This window comes from Echinops telfairi, unplaced genomic scaffold (assembly GCF_000313985.2).
Source record: "Echinops telfairi isolate 266 unplaced genomic scaffold, ASM31398v2 ScPeMD7_7466;HRSCAF=8504, whole genome shotgun sequence".
In the NCBI taxonomy this organism is placed as follows: domain Eukaryota; kingdom Metazoa; phylum Chordata; class Mammalia; order Afrosoricida; family Tenrecidae; genus Echinops; species Echinops telfairi.
This window is the reverse complement of record NW_022111366.1, coordinates 2,645,556-2,652,504: the sequence shown is the minus strand read 5'-3', so window position 1 is coordinate 2,652,504 and position 6,949 is coordinate 2,645,556.

The window sequence follows — 6,949 nt, the reverse complement described above, 5'->3', positions numbered from 1 at the left end:
AAATGATGCTGGAAAATTTGGATTTCCAGCTGCAGAAGAATGAAATAGGACACATACCTCATTCTATGCTCAACAATGAACTCAAGGGGGATTAGAGACCTAAATATTAACCCCAGAGCTATAAGGATCATCAATGAGAAAATTGGGACAAACTTCAGGGCCCTGTGGCAGGGCATAGACGGACTATTTCATATAATACAGGAAGAACAAACAGTGGAAGACCAAATAGATAAGTGGGACCAGTTAAAAAGAAAACACTTATGTACATCAAAAGACTTCATCCAAAGAGTAATATGAGAGCCTGTGGATTGGGGAAAAATATCTTTAATAATGACAAATCATACAAGGGACTAATTACTAAAATCTACAGAATTCTGCAACACTTTAGTAAGAAAAAAAAACCCTAATAATCCAATTAAAAAGTGGGCAAAGGACATGAATAGACATTTCATTAAGGGATACACTCAAATGGCTAACAAATATATGAGGAAATGCTCCCAATCAGACATCAGGGAGATGCAAATCAAAAACAATGATGAGATATCACTCATAACGGTAGGCGAATTCAAAATAACAGAAAGCAACAAACGCTGCAGAAAGCATGGAGAAATGGGAGCTCTTATACACTCCTGGTGGGCTTGTAAATATGTACAACCACGTGGAAAGCGCTAAGGTGCCACCCAAGATAATTGGCAATATGTTTGATAGGCATATTCCCTAAAGACATAAGACAGAACAGGAACAGACATGTGCTTCTCATGTCCATTGCAGGTCAGCTCACAACAGCAAGAAGTTGGTGACAGCCCAAAAGCCTATCAGTAGATGAATGGATTAAAAAAAAACTCTGGTATATACACACAGTGGAATAATATGCACCATTAAAAATAGTAATGAAAGACCTCAGGACAAGGTTGGACCTGGAAGGTTATGCTGAGTGAAGTTGGTCATCACACAAGGACAGATATTGTAAGAGTGCCTTACTATAAGGATAAATACCAAAATGAAGTCAGGCTCCTGCTCTCAGGTCATGTAATCTTCTATCCAGTCTCCCAGGCAGCAAGGTAAAGAGCCTGCCTAGCACTGATGAGCCATATATCACCCCCTTTATAGGTACAGAAAAAATCCTCTTCCACAGAGGAAAGCTCGTTTCAGCTTGGGCCTCTGTTCAAGATCGGGGAGAGGGTGAAGCCCATTGGGTTGCTGCCATACAACATTGTGCTAAGGTCCTCCCAAGCCAACAGACACTCCTACAAGTCAAGATACAAGGCGAGAGGCACGTATGTCTTGTAGAAGGTGATGAAATCTCTGTTAGTGGGTGACTGGGAGGAGCAACCTCCGATCAGGAAAAAAATATTTAACAATGTTTATGGGAGGATATTCTTAATGGGGCACATTTGACCCAGTTTGTATCCAGCCTCTGGTGGTCCAGACAATGTGTTATAGACTACTGGGACGCTGCCCTTTCAAGGCTCGCGGCTTTCTTCATAGGCCAGACCAAAAGGATTCAAAACGGAAGCCCCACTAAGTGAACTTACCTGTAGCAGATTTAAGGAGCTGGCATTCTCTCTTGGACTTCAGATTGAAATGGTCTAGTGCGAGAAGCAGGTAACTGCTATCCCAAGGGTTGGGAATTGGCGATTGCTGGACTTCTGTTTCAGATCTATTCGTCTGAGGGTGCCCAATGAATAGTGGCCCAGGACCACCATATATTTATTATTTTAATGCCTTTCTGGATTTATTATGACATATATTTATCTAGTAGGCATGCACGTTAGGCCTGGTTAACTAGCGAAACACATCCAGTGACATTCATATATGTATAAGAAAGAGTTTTTATCAAGAAGTAATTATATATCAAGAGAGCATCCCAGTCCTGTCCAAGTCAAGTCCATAAGTCCAATACTAGTCTGAAAGTCCTCTTCAAAAGCATGCAACCACATGCAATGGTGTGGAATGCAGGAAGATCACAGGCCGATGAGAGCAGACCATGGTCAGTGGAAAGATGGGAGGGCTCCCGCACCCCATAGGGTGGCGAGGAAGCAGGAAGGTGAAGGGGGGAGAGAGAAGGCTACACCCGCAAAGACACAACATCAGGCTGTGAACTGATTGGCAGGTTTGACTACACCCTAACCCTGGAGTGTCTAGTTGACATAAAATCACCTGACTACCACAGCATGGTTCTGCCTCTGAGAATGAGTATTACCGAAAGTTTTGCCTATCACCAATCCCCACCTCCACCCCTGTGTAAGTAGTGTCCAGTCACTTAAGAGTTTAATTTGTACAAGTCAAAAATTCATGTATTTGGGTCTGAAGCCAGCCAGTAATTATATAGTAATTTCCTTTTGTCAACAAAGTTTTATATTCAAAACCATTGGTTAAGTTAATGATACTATCAATAGAATTACCTTATGCCCCAGGGGGATGATTTACTTGTATAATGTTCTCTATTATAAAATAATGTCTCTAAAGTGAACCAGAGACCCATATAAACCATACAGATATGAATGGATTTGGGGCTTGCAATTAATTCTAGCTCTAATCTAAGAACTAATAGTTTTTATGACATGGCCCTGCTCAATGCTGTCCCTCATGAAATGATCACCAAAGATATCGGTGCTACTTTTAAAGTGTGGTGACGAAACCAGATAGTGCCTGGCTGCCAGAAATAATAGTGTCTGGGTTTTAAAGGCTTGTCTGCACACAAGCAGCCATCTAAGTGAGGCATCAACTAAGCCCACATAAAAGAAGCACGCCAGCCTGTGTGACTCAACGATTGTAAATAATAAAAGTTCAATCTGAAGGATGGGTTAGTATCAGAGCTTAAATTCTGGACACTGGCTTGCAGAAGGATATGGGTTACGGTGGGAGCCGGAAATCCATTTTCAGGGCCCCCACATGGATTGTCTCTGGTGAATCCCCTCTGACCGTCGTTGAAGGATGCAGACAGGCTTGCTATCAGACAGAAAGCATTGCAAAGTAAATTATGGCAGTTAGCGCTTAAAATGTAATATCTTACCATTCGATCTCCCTTTAAACCCATTTCAAAGTTGTTTCCATTTTTTATATTTTTTCCTTTCTTTCAATTGAGGTTTTTATATGTTTTGTCGTCATCATTGTTGGTTTTTGTGTGTTTTGTATACTTCTTGTTGGTGTTTTGTATGATTTTCTGTATTTGGAATCCAGGAGAGGAGATCTATAGTGACAATAACTGGAGTAATAATTGCCTAGAAGTATGGCAGGGGAGACTGGGGGGAGGGGGGGAATAGGGACCTAATAATGAGTCCAAGAGGAAAATATTCTGAAATTGATTGTGGTGATGATGGCAAATTTCGGTATGATTGAATGGTTAAATTATATTATGTGTACAAATAAAACTATACACACATAAACATAGATATCATATATACTAAAAGACTGGCTGTTTGAGATCTTTAACCTACTAACCAAAAGGTTGGCACTTTGGGAACCTCTCTTTGGGAAAAAGATATGTCAGTTGGCTTCCATAACTGTTTACAGCCTTGAAAACCCTATGGGACAGGCAGGCAGTTCTACTCTGTGCTCCTATCGGGTGACTGTGAGTCAGAATCCACTCAATGACCATGGATTTGGTTTGGGGGCATGAATGTTTAAAAAATGAGGTTCCTCTCAACCAGCTGACTTTCATCTATAACGTCCTGTGGCCATCTTTCCTAACCTCTAGCAGTCTGCACTGCTGCCTGATGGCTGCCTAGCATGCCATGCTGTGAGGGCGGGGTGTTCTGTACAACCCATCCTGCTGGGCAGGCAGAGGGTGAGTTCTCACTGTGAACTTGCCATGCCAGGTGGGGGACTCTAACCATCTCTTTATTTCCACTTTAACCTAGAAAACTCTCCCTGTCTTGCTTTAGAAATCCCATTTGAGTGTCATGGGCTTCTGGAGACGGGAGGCTAGGATTCCTTTATTGATGTTCTTCTCCCTGGTCTCAGGCTGACATGCTGTCCTATGCCGGGCTAGTCAGGGCCCTGGGCCTGCCAAAAGTATGGCACTCTGTGCTGGAACGACATCGGACACGAGTAATGTGTGCATCCCACATTTATAAAACACAGAGGCATCCGTTTCTTTCTCTCTGTGGCATTTTCCAAAACTGCTTCTTAATTCCTATCCCTTCTGACACTCTGCCTGTGAGAGAGGTTAAGCAGCCGGCCCTCCTTCCCCTGAGGAAGGCACTGAAGTCTTGAGGGAGGTTCCTGAACTGACTAGCCTTGGCTGTGGGGTGAGGCTGGCCCTGCAGGAGCTGCCCTGCCTGTCACCCCTGCTTCCACTCCAAAGATCCTGAGAGGCCCTGCTGCCCAGGAAAGGCCTTGCAGAACACTCCCAAGCCAGGGAGGGACCCCATCACCTCAGTGGCAGCTGCCCAGCCATTTTCTGTGAGTCCCGTTGGGGCTTCCAGCAGGCGGAGAAGAAGCTGGGCTCTTCACAGTGGAAGGCCTTTGACCTAGAAACTGCCTTGCCTGCCTTGATTGAGCTCAACTGTAGGAGCGATGTAGGGCAGAAAGAAATTATTTTTGGCTTTATTGCTCAGCCTTGGCATATATCCATTTAAAACTAAAATACAAACCAGACATCTAGCCAAGGTGTAGAAATATGACATCACTTCCTATCCTTAGCCCCCTCCCCCCACCCCCCTCACCCCCAGTTCACATACTGGTGATATTTTCAGCTGAGAGGTCACTGATTATGCCTGCTTATGTAGTGCTTTCCTGTTTAGGGCATGCCAAAATGAAGGTGCTCTAAAAAAGATGTAATACGAACTGCATAACTCAACCCGAAACCAAACCCACCATCCTCGAGTCAATGCTGACTCATGGTGACCCACTGTGGGTTTCCAAGACGGTCACTGTTTGTGCAAGTAGAAAGCCCAGTCTTCCTCCTGCGGAGCTGCTGGTGGTTTGAGTCGCCAACCATGGGAATGGCAGCCCAACAAGACACCCGAGAACTGTGTAGACAATTTCTAATACTGAGAACCCCTATAGCTCTTCTCCTCCTCAATATACGTTCTAAAGCTTGGCCCACTGATCTCTGCAAAGCGGCAGATCTTAGCATAAAACCGGCCTGGCCAGATCTCCAGGACAAGCTCTGGCACTGATGTTTCTGTTAGTCCTGCGTGTGTCTTGGACGTATTCTTCTTCTGACTCCTTATAAGTGGACTTGAATGCGAAGGGCTTTCTACTGTTTACAAGCCATCTGGGGGGGAAAACTGATAGAGGAGGTGAAAGAGTTGGCTTGCTGTTGATCAAAATACTAGAAAGATAGCCTAATTTAAGATTCGGTTGTTGGGAATCCAAAATGTAACAGCTCCTTTCCTAATAGTAAAACTTATTTTTAAGCTTGATTGTCTTCTAACTCAGGAGGGTGCTAAACAAGCCCATGAAGACAGGTAGCTGGCATGAAGCATCCTCCAATCCTCCACCGAGGCTCACAATGGAGACTGGTGCATCAGGGGCTCATGGTGTGTGAAGGCCCTGCAGAAATTGCTGTTTCTTGCTTACATATAACCATTTGATATCATTGTTTCTGTGATGATTGGAAATCTGATTGTTGTCACATCGTTTGGGGTATTAATTGCAAAACCTGATTTCTGTCACATAGCTTGGGGTACATAATTTGCGTGACTTTCACTGGATTGGGGGAGGTAATTTGGAAGTAAATAACTCCACTGTTTCTTTCTGTCTTTCACGTGCAGAACAAGTGCACATTTTCTCAAATCAACCAGGTCTCTGTCTTTGGCTGAAATAGTGGCAGGCAATCCAGACTCTCACTCCCGGTAATACACACCTACATCCCAGCTGCTAGGCTAAAGGTTGGCGGTTCGGACCCACCCAGCTGATCCACAAGAGAAAGACTTGGTGATTGGTCAGGCTTTCCTTTGGAGGCACTCCTGGGTACACTTGAACCTTCAACTTTTTGGTAAGCAGCTAAGCTTAGCAAAACCTTTGCATTTAGGCTGCTAGGAGCTGTCATACAAGCCCTGCCACCACCCGTTCACTCCAGCACCAGCACAACCACCCAGGAACACCTTGCTCCTAATGTTATCCGGTTTCTAAATCTCCCAGGAGCCAGCGAGGAAGTTACGTTGTTGGATCCCTCTCCACAGCCCTCGCGCCTGCATCTTTCCGCACACAGATGAAGTCCAGATCCAGCCTACCTGTCGTGCTCTGCCTGGGTGACAGCACCTCGAACCGCAGCTGCCTCAGTCCAGAGGCCGTGACCTCATGACCATGCCTCCCACTGTATCAATTAATTTCCGTAGAGAGGGTGGTCGTTGCCACTGACTTGGTCCTCAATTCACTGTGACCCCATGCCTAACGGGACAAAACCCTGCCTGGAGCTGATCCACCACTATGGCCAGATCGAGTTTCCGTGGACACATTTTTAAGCTCAAGAGCCAGGCCTTTCTTCCTGGTCCATCTTAGATGGGGAGTTCTGCTGAAACCTGGTGAGCATCGTAGCATCGCCGACACACAGATTACCGTAGGTGGGCTGCCCCAAACTAGAACTCTGGTCTCCCACACGGAGGCAGGGATCCTACCTCTGAGCCACCCCTGCCTCCTCAGAGCTGAACTTCTCCAGCTGAAGCCTTAAGATGACCCCTGTCTACCGAAGTGCTGGCTCCCTCAGACATTGCTATCAGGCAAGCGAGCTGACAAGAGACACATGTGCGACCAGACATCCCCCAGCCCCTTGCTCCCGAGCCTCTCCCCAGGCCACAGATAAGGTGGACACTGTGACTGGAGGTGGGGGTGACCCAGACTGAAATCCACAGTCCACCTCAGCCAGGAATCTGGACTTGGGCTGCTTCGCCCCGAGCCTCTGCTGAAGGCACCATCGGGCCCGTGAGGAACATTAAAGTTCCTCCTTTTTCATAAAGCAGGGCTTTGCCTGGGGTCAAATCCCAAATGTCTGATTTAG